Source organism: Terrapene carolina, unplaced genomic scaffold, assembly GCF_002925995.2.
Source record: "Terrapene carolina triunguis isolate 2854851 unplaced genomic scaffold, T_m_triunguis-2.0 Scaffold66, whole genome shotgun sequence".
NCBI lineage: Eukaryota > Metazoa > Chordata > Testudines > Emydidae > Terrapene > Terrapene triunguis.
Window position 1 is genome coordinate 7,986,438 of NW_020664417.1, and position 21,595 is coordinate 8,008,032.

A 21,595-nucleotide genomic window follows, 5' to 3' on the forward strand; every position below is an offset into this window, starting at 1 on the left:
CAGTGGCAACATTTAGTCTCTCTGAAGCTCTTTTAGAAACACATTGTGTAACCTGGCTTTTGTTCTACTGCATATAAATATTTCACAGTTCATTTTGGAAGTTGTAGGGCCTGATTCTCACCACATCAATCCTTGGGCCCTGATCCAGCAAAGCACTTTCAGCACACAAGTAGCACCATTGAGTTCAGTTGCTATTACACGAGGGCAGTGTCCCAGAACACAGCCAACCTACAGTTGGGGATCTCAGAACCAATACTTTCGGTCAGGGTCTGCACTGCAGACAATAGTAAATGCTCATTAAATGAAAAATATGGGAAGACAATCCATAAAGGAACAATTCGAAACAAAGTGATATGTAAAATTGGAGTTTCTGATTCCATTATTCCAAGATTTAGTCTCCCTCTCACACTACTTATAGCAGGTTAGGGGTATATATCAAGCATGCAAAAATTTAAATAGCTTTATCATACTTAAATCTTTCAAAAGAGAAAAGGCATACAGCCCCATCCTGGAGATGTTCACATTGTGCTTACAAGCATGAACAATTCCTGAACCGCTCATGGCGGTGTGCACTACCCTCAGTGTTTGCAGGATCAGGCCATAATTTGAACAATGCCTGCCTACGTACAGTGGGCACACTTAAAGCTCATCCAAAGATGTTACTGATTCAAGTGCCATCCCCCATTTTAAATACAGGAAATTTTTCTGGAACATTTGTCATCTCTAAAACCAAATGAACTTTTTCATAGACCAGATTTCAATATCCTTCCTTCTGCTGAACAGTACACCTTACTCCTTCAATTGTTCCATTGAAATTCTAGAACCAATAAGATCTACAGAATTGATATTGAAGTCAATGGAAAACTGAAGGAGTAACCCAACATGAGTAAAGGTATGAGGATCTGGCCTTGCATGTGCATATTGTATTCCACATCTATACTAGTAGAAGGCTCTGGTTTGATATTGAGAATTGGGTGTATTTTATCATTTAATTGGGAGAAAGTAAAGAATTTCATGTAACAAAATTACTTCTTAATGAAGCAGCACAACAGTTGAAATTCCATACTTCTGGTTTACCTTGGTCCTTTGGGTTGCATACATCTACTGTTTCTTTGTCATATAAATAAAGGCAATAAGTTTATTTAGAATGATGTTTAATGAAAATGAGCTTTCAGCTCCGTGGCTGGATTCATATATAATCTTGTCATACTCTCTAAAAAATAGGTAAAACACAGAACTTTCAGTCGTAAATCTTCCACCCAAATATGCAGGAGCAGAGCAACTCATTTTAAATATACAGGCTAAACTCCCATTGACTTCAGTGATGCAGGCTTAGCTCTTTAGTAAGGACCACTCCTGTTTATTAGTCAGACAGATCTAGAACAATTAATCTATTGTAATTATGTCTAACACTAATAACTGTGTAGGGGTCCTGATTGAAGACTAATAAAACCTAATTAAGAAAGATTTCTCGCTAATTAAATCCTAATATCTATTAAAGACTAATCTAAGTATCATTTGGGCACAGAAGCTAATTTGGCAGCAAAAGCTGTTTTTAATAATGAGATCCAAGCTGATTTACAGGCAAGAGATTTTTGAAATCTTGTTAAAAATAATTGAAGCTTATGTTTTCAATACTATGTCATCTGAAAGCCAGTTGTAAGAGGCAATCTACATAAACTGAAAGATTGTATAGAGGACACTGCTGCCATTCATGCCATACCCAGCACTCTAAATTTTATTGGATTCAGAAATCTCCTTTCCAAAGATTTCCTCTGAGGGGTGAACTATAAGGACTGACACCAAATTCAGTCAGGTCAGAATAATTAGCATGTAAATTTAAATCTCTTTTCTTTATTTTGTGCTCTACCTTGATGAAGAACACAAATTAAAATATTTCAACATCACATTAGACAATGTTGGATTTTAGCTTAATGTAAGGGAACATATAGTATAGCTGCTCCTTCACATTTTCAATGCTACCAATTAAACTGCAGACCCCTCTTTCATCCAGGGAGGGATGTGTCTCCTATCAAGAAAGTGGCAACATCTGCTTTCTAAGAAGACATCTGCTAGGGAAGTGAAGAAAGCAGAATATAAGCTGCTTAGGCAAATTGTTCATAAATAAAGAAAGAATTAATTACAGGGGGTGAGGGAAGCAACTGATTAGGACCTGCATGTAATTAGCTAGGCTTCAAATGCCAAAACACACTGCTTGGGAAAATATAATTAATGAGTTATTGAGAGCTCCTGATGACTCTCAGCACTGCAGAGTGATAAGGGTGTTACAAGCTGCTCCAAAATGTCTACTGGGCAAAGGTCTAAGGCAGTGTTTCCCAAACTTGGGACGCCGTTTGTTTAGGGAAAGCCCCTGGCAGACCGGGCCGGTTTGTTTACCTGCCATGTCCGCAGGTCTGGCCGATCGCTGGCTGATCCAGTTCGCTGCTCCAGGCCAATGGGAGCTGCTGGAAGCGGCGCGGGCCGAGGGACGTACTGGCCGCCGCTTCCAGTAGCTCCCATTGGCCTGAAGCAGCGAACCGCAGCCAGTGGCAGCCGCGATCAGCCAGACCTGTGGACACGGCAGGTACACAAACTGACCCGGCCTGCCAGGGGCTTTCCCTACACAAGTGGCATCCCAAGTTTGGGAAACACTGGTCTAAGGAGTTGGTTTCTGTGCTCGCAATGAAGCATACTCTGGAGCAGAATGCTTTCCCGCTGTGCCCAAGTCCCATTAGAACTGGAAAAAATATATATATTTGGAACCACCGCCTATGGAATATATAAGCCTCACTCTCAGCCAAAGGCAGTTTCACCAGCAAAGGTTTAGTTTTGTCCAAGTGAAACAGTATAAAAAGATTACATTTTTCGGTACTTGCAGAGATTGCACAGATGAAGAATATAATGTAATCTAACCCCTCACAAGATAGTAATTTATTGCAGGACCAACTCAGAAGTCATAGCAACATACACTATAACATATTTAGCAATGAGAAAAAGAGAATCCAGTTAGTGCTCTCTCCTGTGCATTTCTTAGTACCTATGTCCCAGATTCTGAAAAGAAAATCACGTGGCCAGATCCTGCCCCTGCACAGAGCCCTGTCAGGGCCTGAACCTTCCATGTCTTAATTTTAATTCATATCAAAATGCATTAGGGCAAAAACTGAAATTTTTGAAATATTTCAATTCACTTCACTTTTCTTTTGTCTCCAAAATGTTATTTTCTGCTCCATGTTGTGTTTCCCAGACTCCTTAAAATGTTTACAGATTACCTAGGGAAATTCATTCTAGCCTGAAATTTCATGAGTCCCACATTCAAAATTCCATGCAAAACTGCCGCTCATGGGTGTTATGATAATTTGGCTTGAGAGAGAATTGTCATATAGAAAGTCTCTCTCACACAAACAATGTATATATGGCTTAATTTTGCCAAACTGATCAACAATTTTGGGTACCCAACTTGCAGCAACTTCAGAGGGCCTGATTTTTAGTGATGGGTACCCAACCTCTGAAAATGAGTTGTCTCCAGGTGTCTGAAGTTGGGCACACAAAAAATGGAGGCACTTAAAAAAATCACATGTCATTTTTGCAAATTTAAGCCATATATTTGCATACACACAATAGACACAACACCACACAAGTCCAGGTGGGTACTACACTATTCAGGGAAGGGTATATATGCTTCTTGTTTGTTCACCAGAAGTGATTAGGGAACTTATTGGGTCCTTCATATGACAGTCAAGTAGTCACATGACTTTAAAATAGAATTCAGGGCAATCACATTGAGATATGAGTTGGAGGCTGGAATTATAATTATTATATTATAATTACAGTTATGGTCTTGGATATGTAGAGCTCATTAAAGTCAATATAGTTTTTCTGTTTACTTCAGTGGAATTTGGATCCGGCCCTGTGACTATAAGGGGAATAAAAATTAAACAAATAACATGGCCAAACAATATTTAAAAGCATGCTACAGAGCAGGGGCTCCCAAACTTGGTTTGTGGCTTGTTCAGGGTAAGCCCCTGGTGGGCCGCGAGACACCTTGTTTACCTGAGCGTCCACAGGCACGGCTGCTCGCAGCTCCCAGTGGCCGCGGTTCACTGTTCCTGCTACCTCTAAAATCTTTGTGAGATAGACTATTCTCCCATCTGGTGTTTGGGAGCTACCAGGACAAGCCACCACCCAGCTACAATCCCTCCATTCTGCTTTCTTTCTTTCCCAGGAAATGTGTCAATCAAAACTTTATAGAAATTAGGGAGGTTGATCACTCTCCAGCCTGCCTAGTTTCCTGCTTACCAGCCAGCAGGTAAGCTCTCCAGCTCTGATTCAGTCCTAGATTTTCTCCAAAAAATGTGTATCCCTTCTCCTAAATAATTCAGATAACAAAGGTCCATTGTGTCTGTAAAGGAACAATGTACAACAACTTGCTACCTTGAATGGAATTAGCCACACAGTTCAAAACACTCGATTAATTTTGGTTAATGAACAAAAAAATATGTAACTACAAACAGCTAGGTTTTAAGTGAGTACAAGCAATAAGGCATTAAAGTCAGAAATGGTTACAAGAATAATAAAGACAAAACACTTTCTAAACTTAAACTAGACTTGCTTTAAAGTGAAGTTCCCAGTATCATTGCTGACCAAGTTTCAGGTCAGAATGTGCATCCAAAATCCATAGACTGTTTCTTTTGTCTTCTTAGGTGGAAAAAGAGAGAGATGGACAGGGAGAGATAACTTGGGGGGGGAGGTGTTTTTGCCCATCACTTTTATAGTTCAGTCACCCTTTGAAATGCATTTCCTGAGAGTGACCCCTAGATAAACTTCTTTCCAGCTGGGAGCAAGGAGACATGGAGTCTCATGAGGGAAAGCTTAATGCTGTTTTTTGCTAAAATCACCTCCTTTTCTTGCCAAAGAATGGCCACTTGACAGGTGATGGCCCATCAATTTTGATGACACCTGCCTGGGGTGTCAACTTGCCCTTTGTCTTTGAAAACCTCTTTGGGGAACAGGTTTACCCTCTTCCCAGATTTGACTGGTTAACACACTTCAGTCATGATTTTAGCTTATGTTTATAACTTTACATATAATGTTTCTACATGCATTCTGCCATGATATTACTGACCAGCAAGTTATTAATTTTCAAATGATATCTCAACAAGGCATATTTTATACAAAGATTACTACCATAGTGTGTAGAGTGCAAATATAGGGGTGCATTCCGTCACAATGTGCATATCCTCTGAGAAAATGACTCAAATCTGCATCTGATGGCCCTCCTAAACACATAAATAGGACTCACCCAGAAGTTAAAGTAGATTAAGAAGGATTTTTCATCACACCAGCCAAGAAGGAGAGGGAACTGTAGGGGCGCACTGCTTGCTCAAGCCAGGGAGAGGAAGAAGGGGCACTATTTTTAGCAGAGGAGGGAAGCTGCATTCCACCCTTCCATTCATACTACCCATTACTTTGCCCCTGGGCTCAGCCAGTCAGGGAACACAAACCAATGCTATGAGACTTAAAACTAGTCACAACCAACCCACCCATCTTAAAATGCAAACACAAAATGTAGAAATTTGTCAACATACATTTTCCTCTAAAACATTAGTAGTTTTTGTGCAAGTTTTATATTGACAAATTGTGAATGTTACCATAATTGTTCCTTTTATTCTATTTTTTTAATCTGGAACACAAACAAACATATTGGTTGTGAATTGTTAATCCACCTTTGGTTGTTAGAAATCAGTGAATAGTATTTTCAAATTTGGGGGTCCTAATATTTTGAAACATGAATACCACCGAAATGCAGGCTACTTGACAAAAGTTGTTCTGAAGTAGCACATTTGTAGTTGTTTCATATGGTTTGTGAAACACCTACCTTTTACTTTGATCTGCAAGGGATTCATGTCACTCTGTTGGAGCAATGTCTCTCTATTGGGATCTTACAATTAACAAAATACAGAAATGAAATTTTAAACAACCTATGATGGAAAAAAAACCCTGTGATTACTGCTGTACAAGCAAAACAAACTAGAATAAGTTTTAACCATAAACATTTTTACATGAAAACTGAACTTATAATGACATGGGCAGAATCCACCAATTTGTTATTTTTGTATAAAGTCCAAGAGTATGAGATAGGTACATTTTCTAAGTGAAAATATGTCACTAAATAAACCTAGCCATTGCTTAAAATAGCCACCAACCCGGCCATGGAAAATTGAATGTTTTGGCCCTTAAGAGGCTGACATGCAGAGAATTATTCTCTGAGTTTCCTTTACTATGGAGCACCAACTAATAAACCAAGAGACATATGCTTCTTATCTCCTTAGTCAACTGTAACATATATTCAGCTTTCAAGTAGTGTGCCTTTTCTAGGCTTTGAGCATTGTTCTACCTGAGCAAAAACATCCAAAACTAAGGTCAAGCTGGCCTTAGGAAGAATGCTGTGTTTACACAATCCATCAGCTATGTTAGGTAAACTCATTTCAATCACTACATGTCAATATGAGCCTTCTATGAAGGCTCTCTTTTAGACATTGCCAGTCCTCCTGGTAATTTTGTTTCTGCAATACTGCCCAGAGACAGGACAAGTAGTGTCCTCTGAATGACTATATCCTCTACAGGAGGAGACTACACAAGGATGACCTTATGAAAAGAGACTCCTGTGTTGGGTAAATCATTGGTAGTTTCTTGTATTCATCTGCTCTTTCTATTATTTATACTTCATTCTTTTTATTCTTATTTTGTTTGAATGCCACAAAAATAATCTCATACAACAGCCATCATAGCACACTATATTTTATATGAATTGGGACTATACTGGATTGACAGGATCTGATTGTACATAGTCACTCAGAACTAGCCTGAATGGATTCATCACAGTTGAAATTGTGGCCCATCAGCATTCAGAAAAATCACTGGGTTTTTTTGTTTGTTTGTTTGGTTGGTTTTTTTAAACTCAAAAAAATGTATTTTTACATTTTTCTGTTTATATTTAACTATTATGCTCAAAGTTATATTGAACTTTTCAGTAGTAGTCTGTCAACCCTGGAAGGTTTATATGTTGCAAAATTGCTACAGAATTCTCTTGCATATCTGCAGCTCCTCAGTGATTCTCTTACATTTGCAGCGTAGGATATAGTCAGAGGTTTCTTTGGCGTACCACCTCTTCCCTAATGCAACGTAATGAGCAAGCTTAAAAGCCATTATTCTTATCACACTAATTTAATCCTTTTAAAAAGAAATTATATTTTAAATGGTTTTTGCCGTAATTCTTTGCTATTTTTCACAGCCCTCCGTTCTTGAAGAAAGGTAAGCCTAACATGTTTGAAAACCTCCAGATTCTTACACCCTTTAGCATACTCCTTTGAATACTTCTCATTTCATAACTTTTGCTTATGTGTTAGCAAGGAGAAGGTTCCAGAACAGGAGATTGCTGAATTTAATAAAGTGTAACTTATTAAGCTTCACATATATACGCTATCAGAAACTTTCTATTGGAGAATGAGGTCGGTGAAGGAAGGCGTTGACTGTGATTTGATCAAAGCAAGTGCTTTGGCTATGATCATGGGAGTAAACAGCTACATGCAAGTTATGTACCTGGAACCTCTTTGTTCCAATAAATGCCAGCACTCTGACCAAAAAAAAGTGGGTATTGCTTTTAACCCTCCAAAACCAACAAATCATTGCATATTATAAGATATACCTATCTCATAGAACTGGAAGGGACCCTGAAAGGTCATTAAGTCCAGCCCCCTGCCTTCACTAGCAGGACCAAGTACTGATTTTGCCCCAGATCCCTAAGTGGCCCCTTCAAGGATTGAACTCACAACCTTGGGATGAGCAGGCCAATGCTCAAACCACTGAGCTATCCCTCCTCTTAGCACCTCTTGATGACGCCCCTAATCGTGGCTTCCAAATTGACAACAAAACAAGAGCTTCATTTGTCTAAAATGCAAAAGTCAAACTATCTGTTTTGAAATCCTGATAGAGAAAAATATTCATATAAAAAAAATCCATTGTCAAATCCATCACTGACCAAAGCCATATTAGAATAAGCTGCCCTCTTCTTCAAAGTCTAAAAATATGTCTTCCTTTATAAAGTGAGTGTGATTTGATTAAATGACTACTTTACTAACTAATAAAGAACTAAGCAACTTTCAGAACTGTAGCAGTCTCTTATCTAGAGCCAATGGAGGACACGGGCAGAAAGCAAACTGCCTTCTTCAACTAAACAAATGCCTTGTATTTTTCATGCTTTCCATTTCCATTAACATTCTTGGTGTTTTTCATTAGCTGATCATAAGAGAACAGATTTTAGATATGATTTTCCACCCTATAGTTTACTCTTTCTTATGCAGTAACACTTTTTGTACACATATATTGTTTTTATTTAAAGTGATCCCAAAGAAAAATTACAGCCTCATTTCAGGGCTCTCCTTTGAAATATGATCAGTTGCAGTGGACAGAAAACTCAATCCTTCCTAAAGCTGGCAATTTTAAAGTAAAAACCAAGTGGCAGTTTGGCAGAATGCATGGGTAGTTTCAGTACTGCTCCTTGTGATGGGTATTCACAATACCAAAGCCACCATGAGGATAGGTACTAATTGGCACCCATATTAAGTAGTCAAAATAGGACTGACTGAGCATAGTTGGACATTGCAATGCCCTCCCAACCCTGGCCGTAATCTCTGCCTTTCTACCTACATCAGGACTGAGGCATTTTGATAGAGCAAAGGGGAGAAAGCTCGGATTGTTGATGCCTAAGTTGTGCAAGCTCTCTGGATAAGTAAAGGACATCAGCCTCAGGATAGTCAAACCAATACTTCTCAGGAGCAAGTGGGCCCTAGATAGTCTACCAAATTCAGAATGTCATGTGACTAAATCAGGAAACCTGGGTTCCCTTTCCAGCTTTGCATACTTCGTGTGACTTTGGGCAAGTCACATAGCCTCAGCCTCTAAGCACTGCCATCCGCAAAATGGAACCATCACCTTTACACACCTCACTGGGGCAATGTGCTTAGAGATCTTTAGATGAAAGGTGCTATAGAAGCACAAAAATAAAATTAAAATAAATGTGAACGTAGTACAATGCATCTTTACTTATGCCACGCACCCCCACATGCCCCTTCATAATTAAAAGCCTGAGTGGTGCTGAATTCTCCAGTGTATCAGATTTTGACCTTTAGGTTTCCCTAATAAAGCCAGCTATCAATTACCCCAAGGAGCTGTCATAGAAGTTGGGGATGGATGGGCACAGGAAGGACCAGCCAAGCCTCCATGCCAGGCACAGGAACTGGGGTGGCCATTATGTCATCTCCACAACACCAGAGGATCCCCCTATTTAAGGGATACTCCACCCTTAACTGCAGCCCTAGATATAGATTACCTTTATATTACCAGCACAGTGCATAACAACCCCAACACAGGGGAGAATCTGAGGTTATATTTTTATAACAGACACCCAGAATAAATGTAATCACACTACTCTGAACTGGAAGGTATTAAAGCATGGTGCAAAATCTTCAGCTCTCCTATGCTCAGCATAGGATGCAATTTAGCAATAGCCCTTCAGTGATTACATTCAATCCGAGTATAACCCAATTTAAGTCAATGAATTGAGTCTATGGAGGAATTTGGCACTATATGTCTTCTCCCATCCCCATCCTCCATAAAAAAATCATTAAAATCCTGAGGGTTATTTTTGACTCCAGTTTATCTTTTCAAGAGTTCTAAATCACAAAAAGAAATTGACAAAGCCTTAACCAACAACATTGGTTCATTTAGAATGGCTTCATTCTTCTGGTATCTTGATGACAGATACCATGACAGCATAACCATTATTTTATTGTTAGATTTTCATAGTGCCCTCAAGCACTTTTCAAACACAGAAGGTATCAGCATAGGAGATCACAACTAAAAACAGACATACAGAGATTAGTGGGAAGCGATACAACAAAAGTAGGGCACCCAAGCGCCATCTTGGCCACATCTTGGTCAAACAAAGGTTTGGGTTTTTTAAATGTACTTGTCAGTGTAAGTCATCTGGGTACTTACAGACAGCACAGCAGTTTTCATCTGCCACTACGAGGAATTTCACACTACTTGCACAAATAGCACCAGTTTAGATGGTTCCTAGAGCATTGGCTAGGATATGAAGACTACTACACAGTTTTTAACTTGTTTCTGGTTCAACAAAAAGTTTGCTGTCATACATTATTTCAGGACATTCTTTTCCATTACTGTTTACATTTTTCTAAATACTTGAACCCTACCCTGTTCCTAACTGTTTACTTTGTTTTCCCATGGAATTGTGTGTGTCCAAAAGCATCTTATTTTTCGCGGAAGTCCTAGTGGGAGGCAGGCAATCACACAGCCTCAGCAATTAATAATATATAGGACATTATTTACAGATTAGTCTCAGTATGCCACTGACAGAAGAAAATAGAGAACTTTTTAAATCTCTGTAAAATGTAAGCACCTTCTCCTCCATGTTTCTTTTACTATTTTCTTATTACTACACTGCATTATGGAAAAATTATGCCCTGCTTCTGCATTCCTTATGCTCCCAAAACATCCATGATTTTGTGTGCAATGCAGATTTAAGTCCTTTGTTCACTTTTGGGGGGGGGGGCGCATAAAAGGTTCAGTATTCATTTAGCTTGGAAAAAATACTTAGGGTAATTGGGCGTCTAGAGAAGAAAAGCTATTGTACTTCCCCTTGATGCAAAGTACTTCATGTGTATGTGAAATCTTCAATCTTCTTCCTACTTTAGATTAAATGAAGCCAAGGAAATACTTTTGTCTATAACATTTAAAGAGTAAGGTACATTTTAAAAAATGTACCATAATTTTCAGTTATGCGCTCACAATCTATAATTGATTGAAAGAAAAAAGATTGCATTTAAAGGGTCATCAGCATGCTCTGGATTCATGTTACAGCAGCATCTTCTGAATGGAGACTAGAGAAGTGGAGGAAAACTAATGAGGTAGGCAACCTAAGCCTTATTAAAGACAAAATTTAAAAGGAGAGGAAGAGTATAAAGGTAGGAAAGTCATAATACCCATAGATCAGTTAAAAGCAGTGCAGATGAGATCAGAAGTATCTGATGATGCAGAATAGTAACAGAATGAAAAAACACAACTATCCCAGTCAGAATATGCTCCAATTACTTAACCGAAGGCACTGAACATGGTATTTGGCCATGCAAATGAGGAATAAGGAACATCTGGATCATTTGTTTAGAGACTATCTGTGACTCCCTTAGAGAAAGGAATCTACCTCTGACCTTGAACCACAACAGTAGAAGGGGGGGCGGGGGAAGGTCATTCTCAAATAATCAAAAAATCATCACTGAATGCCACTAACTACCCACTTTGTCTCCCAACTCCCCACACTGTGTAAAGTGTTACAGAAAGTAGTAGAAAATCGGTCTCAGCAGCACCTGAGCTCCACCAGTATCTAGGCCTTGTCCTCATTTCCAAAATAAACCACCAAAAAATAAAAGGTTAATTCAAGTTAGACATGCCATAGCTCCCCACAGTCTTTACCTTGACATGCTAACTTGTGCAAAAACTACAAACCTCCTCATCTTCCCTAAAATTTTAACTTTACTTAGTTAACTTGTGTTAAAAATACACCTTTTATTTTTAAGACCCTTTCTAGTGAGCCTTCAGACTTGCATACAGCACAGGTAATCAATCTTATCCTAGGCAGAGACAAAGGTCAAACATCTTTGCTGACAGTACTAGACTTATCAACAGTTCTTGATATAGTTCCCCACAAAGATGCTGCTGTCTGATGTGTGCAAAGAGGTAGAGAATTTAAAGACAAGTTAAACTGGCTTTGTTCATTCTTCTCAGGCAGATTCCAAAAGCTCATGATGAGCAACAGTTCCTGCTCCCTGAAAGCTCACATATGCAAGGTCCCACACGTTTTGATCATATGTCCTCTCCTATGGGGAGGGATAGCTCAGTGGTTTGCGTATTGGCCTACTAAACCCAGGGTTGTGAGTTCAATCCTTAAGGGGGCCACTTAGGGATCTGGGGCAAAATCAGTACTTGGTCCTGCTAGTGAAGGCAGGGGACTGAACTTGATGACCTTTCAAGGTCCCTTCCAGTTCTAGGAGATAGGATATCTCCATTATTTTTTTTTATGCCAGAATCTAGAGGAAATCGTATTGTGCCATGGGATCAAATGTCAACATGTCAATAACACTGAGTTTTAGGTTGTAAAAAGCAGCAGACAATGACGTTCATTAAATGTGATTTTTATCTTGATGATGTCTCTTTAATTGCCAAAGAATTAACACCGAGACAAAGTTTCTTAGCACTACATTGCCAAAGCAGGGGGTTTAATCCTGTTCATGTGTGCAACTGTCACTATAGAAAAGGAGAGAAGATATATTGAGAAGATGAGAAAACATTTAACCATGCCCTGGGCTGAAAAAATTCCCTTCCTACCGCCTCCCTAAGTAAAGCAGCAGGCATATAGCATGTTTTGTGGCCGGAGCAGCAGCAAGAGTGCACACACACAAATTTACATGTTGTGACCCTGTTTTGTAGGCAAAGAGATAACCCTTCAGGACCAGTTCTGCCTTCCGTCACACTGGTGTAACTCCTCTGAAGCCAATGTAATTACATCGGTGTAAAACTGGTATAAATAATATCAAAATCAGGATTTTATATGTTATTTGTATTACCATAGTGCCTAGGAGCCCTAGTCAATAACTAGGAGCCCATTGTGCTGGCTGCTGTACAAAACACAGAACCGACAAACAGTCCCTGCCCCAATGAGCTCACAATTTAACTATAAGACAAGAGACAACAGATAGATACCGACAGACGGGGTAGTCTAAGGAAACAGCGAGACAATATTGAGCAACATGAGAAGCACACCAGCATCCTAACTTAAGTTTTTTGTAGGCATCACAGCAAAGGAGAGTTTTAAAGGGGGATTTGAAAGAGAACAACAAAGTAGTTTTGCGGATGTTTACAGCTCTTCCAAAGCATGAAGGGCAGCTTTTACAACTTAAAGAACTGTACAGATGTTAGCTAAAATAATCTTCCCATGGTATGGAGAAAATGAAGCACAGAAGACCTGATTCTCCTCTGCTCTACTCCTTGTGCAATCATGTACAGCTGTACACAGTGGGTGTAAAATGCTACCAGATCAGAATGGCAGCATTTTACTCCTACTTTAATGACTATGCAAAGTGCAAGGAATTAAGGAACAAGGCCCCCAGAGCATATGTGGCTTGCCCAAGGTCACGCAGCAAGTCAGTGACAGAGCTGAGATGAGTTCCCTACTCCTGGTGCTCTGCTAAGCAAAAGAATATGCTCCCTCAAGGGCTGCAGTCCCCAGAATCTTTAATCTGGAACTTTTCCCCAGCACTTCTGAAAGAAAAAAAAATTAAGCAGCCTTGCTATAGGAAGGGGATGAAACTTTTTTATGATCATTAGTTTGATCCCCACAGGCCTGTTTATACTGTAGCTTTTCCCTCTTTAGTCAGAGGAAACAATAAAATAGTATTTTAGAGTTTGGCAAATACCTAATAACTTCCTGGGACACACAATATACAGTACACGAACTGAGAAAAGCTTTTGATCATTATCTTGGGAACTACATAACATAACAGAGCATGAAGTTTACTCTTATGCGAGCCATTTCCTGACACAACTGTTCCAAGAGCTCAGCATCTATTCGCTGGGATAATTGTGACAGCTGGATACTGTACTAATGTATTATAATATATATATTTATTACAGTAATATATAGTCTTTATTTTCCTTTACCAGAAGAGACGTGGATGTGTATGAATCTCAGGGAAAGAGTAATTTAGTTCTCTGGATGCCCCACCATGAAAAGGTATTACACTTACAATGCAAAGACTTCATTTAATCTAGGATAAAGATCAAATTAAAGAGGAGAGTAGTCACTCTAGAGGCTAGACAACCTTCTAAATTTGGTTATTTGTATTATTAAACTGCTTAAAGACATACGGACAGACTTCTATAAGCAGCCTATTAGTTCATTCCTACCTCTCCTGTGCCATCTAGTGTTTTCAAGCTGTTACTGAGAATTTAACACTGTTACGGATTCAGCTGACCATTCAGCCTTCCTGTACAGTCAAGGATGGGCAAACAAACAAATAAATTAAAAAAAAAAAAAAGATTTCTCAGAGGGGAGTCAAAGTAATGAAAGCGTTGAAAATGAACAGTACTTTACTGACCAAACAACATAAAGGGAAGGGTTTACACTTTAAATAGGAAACTCTGGTACACACATATTGAGACACTGCATAATAAAACCAAGAAGTCTCATCAGAGTCCTGTGCAGCACAATGCAAGTAGAATTCAGAGCCCAGCATACACATCTGTTTAGGAAAAGGCAGAGATACAGTGAGGACTCAACACACAACTATCTTCCCATATTTATGTTTCCACATTTTTGCCCAACTTGTATTGTGGGCTTGGGTACCTCATCTTGTCAAAATAGACACTAATAGCCGTGGCTGCAGCACCTACTGCATACATCATTCCCCAGAACTAACCCTACTGTCCTGTGGATACAGCCTATCAGCCCTTTAGCTAAAAGCATGTGATGTTCCCATGGTGCATCGTTAGGGAACCCTTCTTTTCATCAAGCTGCAGGTTACTTGATATACCAATATGTGGATACTGGCTGTTAATTTTGTCATTGTAATTCCTGACACAAGTAGTGACCCAAAAAATAAACCCCCAACTGTTTTGACATGCTAGACTGCTGGTACATACAGATACTCTCACTGCAAGGCTCAGTATTGTTCAAGTGTACCAGAAAGCTACCCGCCTTCATAGTGACAAAGAAGCAGCAAGTTTTATCAAGAGCTGTAAGAGTGTGGAGAGCCACCTACCAAGCAAGTCTTTTTTGTCTAAAATTTAAGAAATGCTTCAAGTTCACAAGCCAGTGGTGAATTCTCGAAGGTAGAAGAATAAAGCTACCCACTTGGGAAGAAGATCACAGATACACCTCTACCCCGATATAACGCTGTCCTCGGGAGCCAAAAAATCTTACCGCGTTATAGGTGAAACCGCGTGATATTGAACTTGCTTTGATCCGCGGGAGCGTGCAGCCCCCCCCGGAGCACTGCTTTACTGCGTTATATCCGAATTCATGTTATATCAGGTCACATTATATCGGGTTATATATTACAATGTTGACAAGCTCCCGTGATTTTATTATGAACACAGCATGTTGAAAAGCAGGATTTCTATCCCATGGGAAGTTTGATATTGTTCCAGATCAGGATGAAAATTTGAAAGATCAATTTTCTTTTTTCAGAATAGAAAGTTCCAAAATAGTGACATTCTTGAATCAAAATGTTTTGTTGCAGTTTGTTCACATTTTCTTTCAGCTCAATTCAACATTAATCTGTCTGCACATGACCTGCTGCAGTGCATGAAGGGAGTTGTAATTCAGACAATAGTAGTCTGGGTAGGGAGCCTGGCCCATAGAGGAGAATGGGAGCATGAAGCATCCGAAATATAATTCCCATGAGGCACTGTGACAGCTCCCAGGCAGACACAGATTAAATGTCAAACCAAGCCAAATCAAAACATTTCAGTTCAACAAACCACAAGGTTTCCATTCAGGTTGATCTGACCCAAAATAAAATATTTCATTTTTGATTTTCCCAAAAGAAAATCAAAACCATTTAGCAAAATCAAAAAGACATTAATAGAAAATTCCTGTCCAGCTCAAGCGCAAGTCTCATATCTGATGTTTTTCTTAAAACCCCTGCTACTGCAAGCATATAATTACATAAGAATCTCATCTTTCACTTTAAAAAAATAAGTTCTTAGCCCTCATGGCTGTAGAAAAAAAACCCTGAAAACATTGTTCAAATATACCCTAAAAACTCAGAAAACAGGAAGCAAATAAAAAGAACCCAACACTTATTTCTTTCACATCATTATTTTCATTATTTTGGGGATTAAGGGGAGGTCAGTATGACACTGCACCCCATATTCTTCACAGTGATATTATTATGATATGATTATAGCAGAATTATGATGCATTTTGTGCAAGATGGGCCATGTAGGATGTCATTGGAAAAGTTAGGATAATCATATTCAGCCAATCATATTTGTATGCATGTATCATTTTTGTATCTGAAGTTATAAATATTGACTAGGGATCTGTATTTCAAATGGGCTTACTTTGGAAAACACCCAAAGCCAGCCTTTCAGATACAACAATGAAGAAGCCAGACAGTGCCGATGGCTCATCAGCAAAGACAATGGACCCTGGAAGAACTTAATCTTCCTGTAAATGTTCCAGACAGCCTGTAAGTAACGGCTACTATGACTCAGCAAGGTATGCCAGGGCATGTAACCAGGCCACATGACTCTGGATTCCATCTTGGGATGTCTGTATTTTTCCACAAACTGGTCTGGGAACGAAGTTCAAAACAAAGGGTTCCCGCAATATGCTAAAGCAGGGGTTCTCAAACTGGGGGTCAGGGCCCCTCAGGGGATCACGAGGTTATTACATGGGGGGGGTCGTGAGCTGTCAGCCTCCACCCCAAACCCCGCTTTGCCTCCAGCATTTATAAATGGTGTTAAATATATTAAAAAGTGTTTTTAATTTATAAGGGGGGTCGCACTCAGAGGCTTGCTATGTGAAAGGGGTCACCAGTATACAAGTTTGAGAACCACGGTGCTAAAGCTATATAAGGCAGGGAGTGACATTATCTATTGTTCTTCACTCCCCACACAAGAAACACCAAAAGACTGAACTAGGGGAAGTGCTGGACCCAGGCAAAAGGGATTTCTAGCCTAGAATCATAGAATCATAGAATATCATGGTTGGGGACCTCAGGAGGTCATCTAGTCCAACCCCCTGCTCAAAGCAGGACCAATTCCCAACTAAATCATCCCAGCCAAGGCTTTGTCAAGCCAGGCCTTAAAAACCTCCAAGGAAGGAGATTCCACCACCTCCCTAGGTAACGCATTCCAGTGCTTCACCACCCTCCTAGTGAAATAGTGTTTCCTAATATCCAACCTAGACCTCCCCCACTGCAACTTGAGACCATTGCTCCTTGTTCTGTCATCTGCCACCACTGAGAACAGCCGAGCTCCATCCTCTTTGGAACCCCGCTTCAGGTAGTTGAAAGCAGCTATCAAATCCCCCCTCATCCTTCTCCTCTGGAGACTAAACAATCCCAGTTCCCTCAGCCTCTCCTCATAAGTCATGTGCTCCAGACCCCTAATCATTTTTGTTGCCCTCTGCTGGACTCTTTCCAATTTTTCCACATCCTTCTTGTAGTGTGGGGCCCAAAACTGGACACAGTACTCCAGATGAGGCCTCACCAATGTCGAATAAAGGGGAACGATCACGTTCCTCGATCTGCTGGCAATGCCCCTACTTAAACAGCCCAAGATGCCGTTAGCCTTCTTGGCAACAAGGGCACACTGTTGACTCATATCCAGCTTCTCATCCACTGTGACCCCTAGGTCCTTTTATGCAGAACTGCTACCTAGCCATTCAGTCCCTAGTCTGTAGCAGTGCATAGGATTCTTCCGTCCTAAGTGCAAGATTCTGCACTTGTCCTTGTTGAACCTCATCAGGTTTTTTTTGGCCCAAACCTCTAATTTGTCTAGGTCCCTCTGTATCCGATCCCTACCCTCCAGTGTATCTACCACACCTCCCAGTTTAGTGTCATCTGCAAACTTGCTGAGAGTGCAGTCCACGCCATCCTCCAGATCATTAATAAAGATATTAAACAAAACCGTCCCCAGGACCGACCCTTGGGGCACTCCGCTTGAAACCGGCTGCCAACTAGACATGGAACCATTGATCACTACCCGTTGAGCCCGACGATCTAGCCAGCTTTCTATCCACCTTACAGTCCATTCATCCAGCCCATACTTCTTTAACTTGGCAGCAAGAATACTGTGGGAGACCGTATCAAAAGCTTTGCTAAAGTCAAGGAATAACACATCCACTGCTTTCCCCTCATCCACAGAGCCAGTTATCTCATCATAGAAGGCAATTAGGTTAGTCAGGCACGACTTCCCCTTGGTGAATCCAAGCTGACTGTTCCTGATCACTTTCCTCTCCTCTAAGTGTTTCATAATTGATTCCTTGAGGACCTGCTCCATGATTTTTCCAGGGACTGAGATGAGGCTGACTGGCCTGTAGTTCCCCGGATCCTCCTCCTTCCCTTTTTTAAAGACGGGCACTACACTAGCCTTTTTCCAGTCATCCGGGACCTCCCCCGATCGCCGTGAGTTTTCAAAGATAATGGCCAATGGCTCTGCAATCACATCTGCCAACTCCTTTAGCACCCTTGGATGCAGCGCATCCGGCCCCATGGACTTGTGCTCGTCCAGTTTTTCTAAATAGTCCCGAACCACTTCTTTCTCCACAGAGGGCTGGTCACCTTCTCCCTATACTGTGCTGCCCAGTGCAGCAGTCTGGGAGCTGACCTTATTCATGAAGACAGAGGCAAAAAAATCATTGAGTACATTAGCTTTTTCCACATCCTCGGTCACTAGGTTGCCTCCCTCATTCAGTAAGGGGCCCACACTATCCTTGACTGTGTATGAAATGCAGCTTGTGCCTTAAGAATCTGAAAGCCTGCTTGTACTATCACTCAGTGTGAGAATTTAGATCCAATCTATCTAGTATGCTAAGCTTAGTTTGCATTTTTGTTTACTTGCTAGGTAATCTGCTTTGATATGTTTGTTATCCCTTATAATCACTTAAAAATCTATCTTTTGTAGTTAATAAACTTGTTTTATGTTTTAATTTAAACCAAGTGTGCCTTTAAGTGAAGTGTCTGGGGGGAAATCTCAGCTTGGTTTAGCACAGGCTTGTTGCATTTCCTTTCCACATTGAGGGGTAGGCGAACTGGGTAATAAATTCATACTGGTTGGGGTTTGGACCACGGCAGGATGGTATAGCTCTGGGGTCCTAGGCTAGGAAGCTGGTGATTATTTTGACTGTAGCCTCTCTATTGTTGGTTTATGCAGTGACTGGTCCAAGAGCCTGCATGTAACTGCAGCTGGGTGTGTCCCTACCTGTTTGAATGCTGGAGGAAGTGTAGGAGAGGGAGCGGGTCTGCAGCTTGTCACAGCAGCACAGTGTGAGAGGGAGCCTAGGCTGGTGGGTCAGAGGCTCAGTGTTACCTCAGTTCCAGGTGGCCCCTAGGGGGAACCAGTCATGGTCAGGATTTTCTTGGGGTTGGCATACTGAAATAATACTGCAGTCTCTCTCAAACCTATCAAAGCCTTGTCTATACACCTCTACCCTGATATAACGCTGTCCTCAGGAGCCAAAAAATCTTACCGCGTTATACGTGAAACGGGTATCGAACTTCCTTTGATCCACCGGAGCGCGCAGCGCGCCCCCCCCCCCCCGGAGCACTGCTTTATCACGTTATATTCGAATTCGTGTTATATCGGGTCGCATTATATCGGGGTAGAGGTGTACTAGGATATTTTTGCTAAAATTTCCCATGGTTCCTAGCACCATTTCATTTCCACCAATACAAGCAACAGTGGAAACTCTAGTCAGCCATTGATATTTAAGCACCATGTCCACCAAACCCTGCTCAGAGAGAAGACATCAACCATTTGAAGCTTTCCTATACTAGCTCTCCCAACTTTGCTACCAAATAGTGAATCTGAAATGCTGGTAGCAATCATGGGAAATTCTGAAAGACTATCAGGAATTTTTTGATAACTTTTGCCTCCAAGAAATTGAAACAGATTGTTTTTTTAAGGAGACGTATGGTTTCAATGAAATTTTCATCAAGAGGGTTTCTCAAGTCCAGGATGAAATTTCTGATCAAAACCAAGAGACACCACTGCCCAGAATAACCAGTAGTCGAGTGGTTAGGCCACTCAACTGGGATGTGGGAGACCCAGATTCTAGTCCCTGCTTTGAAGCAGAGTGTCTGGGTATCAAAATGTAAGTGCTTTAATCACCAGTCTATGGAGTCAGTCTTTCTCTAGCCCAATGAATATTTAATTATTTATTCAAATCGAACAGCTCTACAACAGGGGAGATTGAGAGAGACTATGATTTGAGCAGAAATTTGAACCTAGGTCTCCCACATGAGTGGCACAACCACAAGGCTATTGGCAGAATTGCAAAGGCTCTCAACATTTTCAAAAGATCTTTTTTTTGTCCCAAAGTGGAATGAAAACAAATGTCGAAACCCCAAAATTGTTAAAAAAACAGAATTCTTGCTGTCTGGCTAGCCCTAAAAAATTGGCAAACATTTTCCTCAAGTAGACAAGGCCCTAGGATACTTCATTCTCCAGATAGAGACTTAGCCTTGTCTATGGGGCCCACAGAAATGGCGATTGCACCTCACTAGCCAACTGTGCTTCAATTCTGCTCTTGCTAGGAAAAAGCTAGCATATTTTCCATAACTATTGTGAACAGAGCCTAACCGTGCTAGTCACTAATTTACAAACCATCTATTGATTTGGTAAGGGCTAATGCTGGAGAACTTGTCTATAGCAAGGATTTGTAGATTTATTTACAGCATGGTGAGACAGTGTCTACAGTACAGTACAAAAAACTGACTTTAAGCCCAGATGGCTAGATAGCTGCTTTTGCTGACCAGAATAAAGAGGGCCTATGTTGCATATATATCCCCAACTCTGATTTTCGAGTACATTGTAGCAACTATCATATTGGGGGACCCATTTATACAATGTTGTTGTCTTCTGACACAATTTGATCTTTCAGCTTGGATGGGATGACTCATGCTGCAGCCTGAGGTTGAGATTTTCAAAGTCCGAGAATTACAAAAAGTTACTAAGGGGGCTGAGTACTCACATCCTAATCACTTCAGTGCAAGCTGCAGGAGTTTTAGCACCTCTAATAATCAAGCAAAAGCACATGTGTGTTAAGGCTTCTCTTCATTGCAAAGAGAACTCAGTGTGTCTCCTGACTCCAGTCTCACCCACACAAAAATCCTTAACACGAGTATCAAAGGGGTAGCCGTGTTAGTCTGGATCTGTAAAAGCAGCAAAGGGTCCTGTGGCACCTTATAGACTAACAGATGTATTGGAGCATGAGCTTTCGTAGGTGAATACCCACTTCGTCGGATGTATGAGTGTGGTGGTGCTTCTTTTATCTCAAGTCAGCTGGCCCGTGGGGGGATGCAGAGTGGCTCAGTTTACTGCAGTGCAAAGCAACATATGCGCCCCATATATCTTAGTGTGACGCCATGCCAGTGTGGACGTGTGCAGCTCAACTGTTATTCACAATGTGGCCCCTCATTCGAGCAAGGCCCTAGTGTATCTCTGCAAAAATTAAAGCAAATTATTTTCAGTTGTTCCAGAGAGAGCTCGGCATTTAGCTGCAGTCTGTGTCTTAAGGACAGAATTTTAGAATACAGGTTGCATACAAGATCAGACACAGGGATGTGCTTATTCGGCTGGCATTCTACATCATGTTAGTCCCTTTTATGCCATATATAATTTACAGTGTTAGCACAGGAGAGTGAGTTTCTGTTGTATGAATTATGTGGAAAAAAGAGTTTTCAGGAGTGATATGAAGGCAAAGAGGGAAGTAAACATGGCATATAAGATC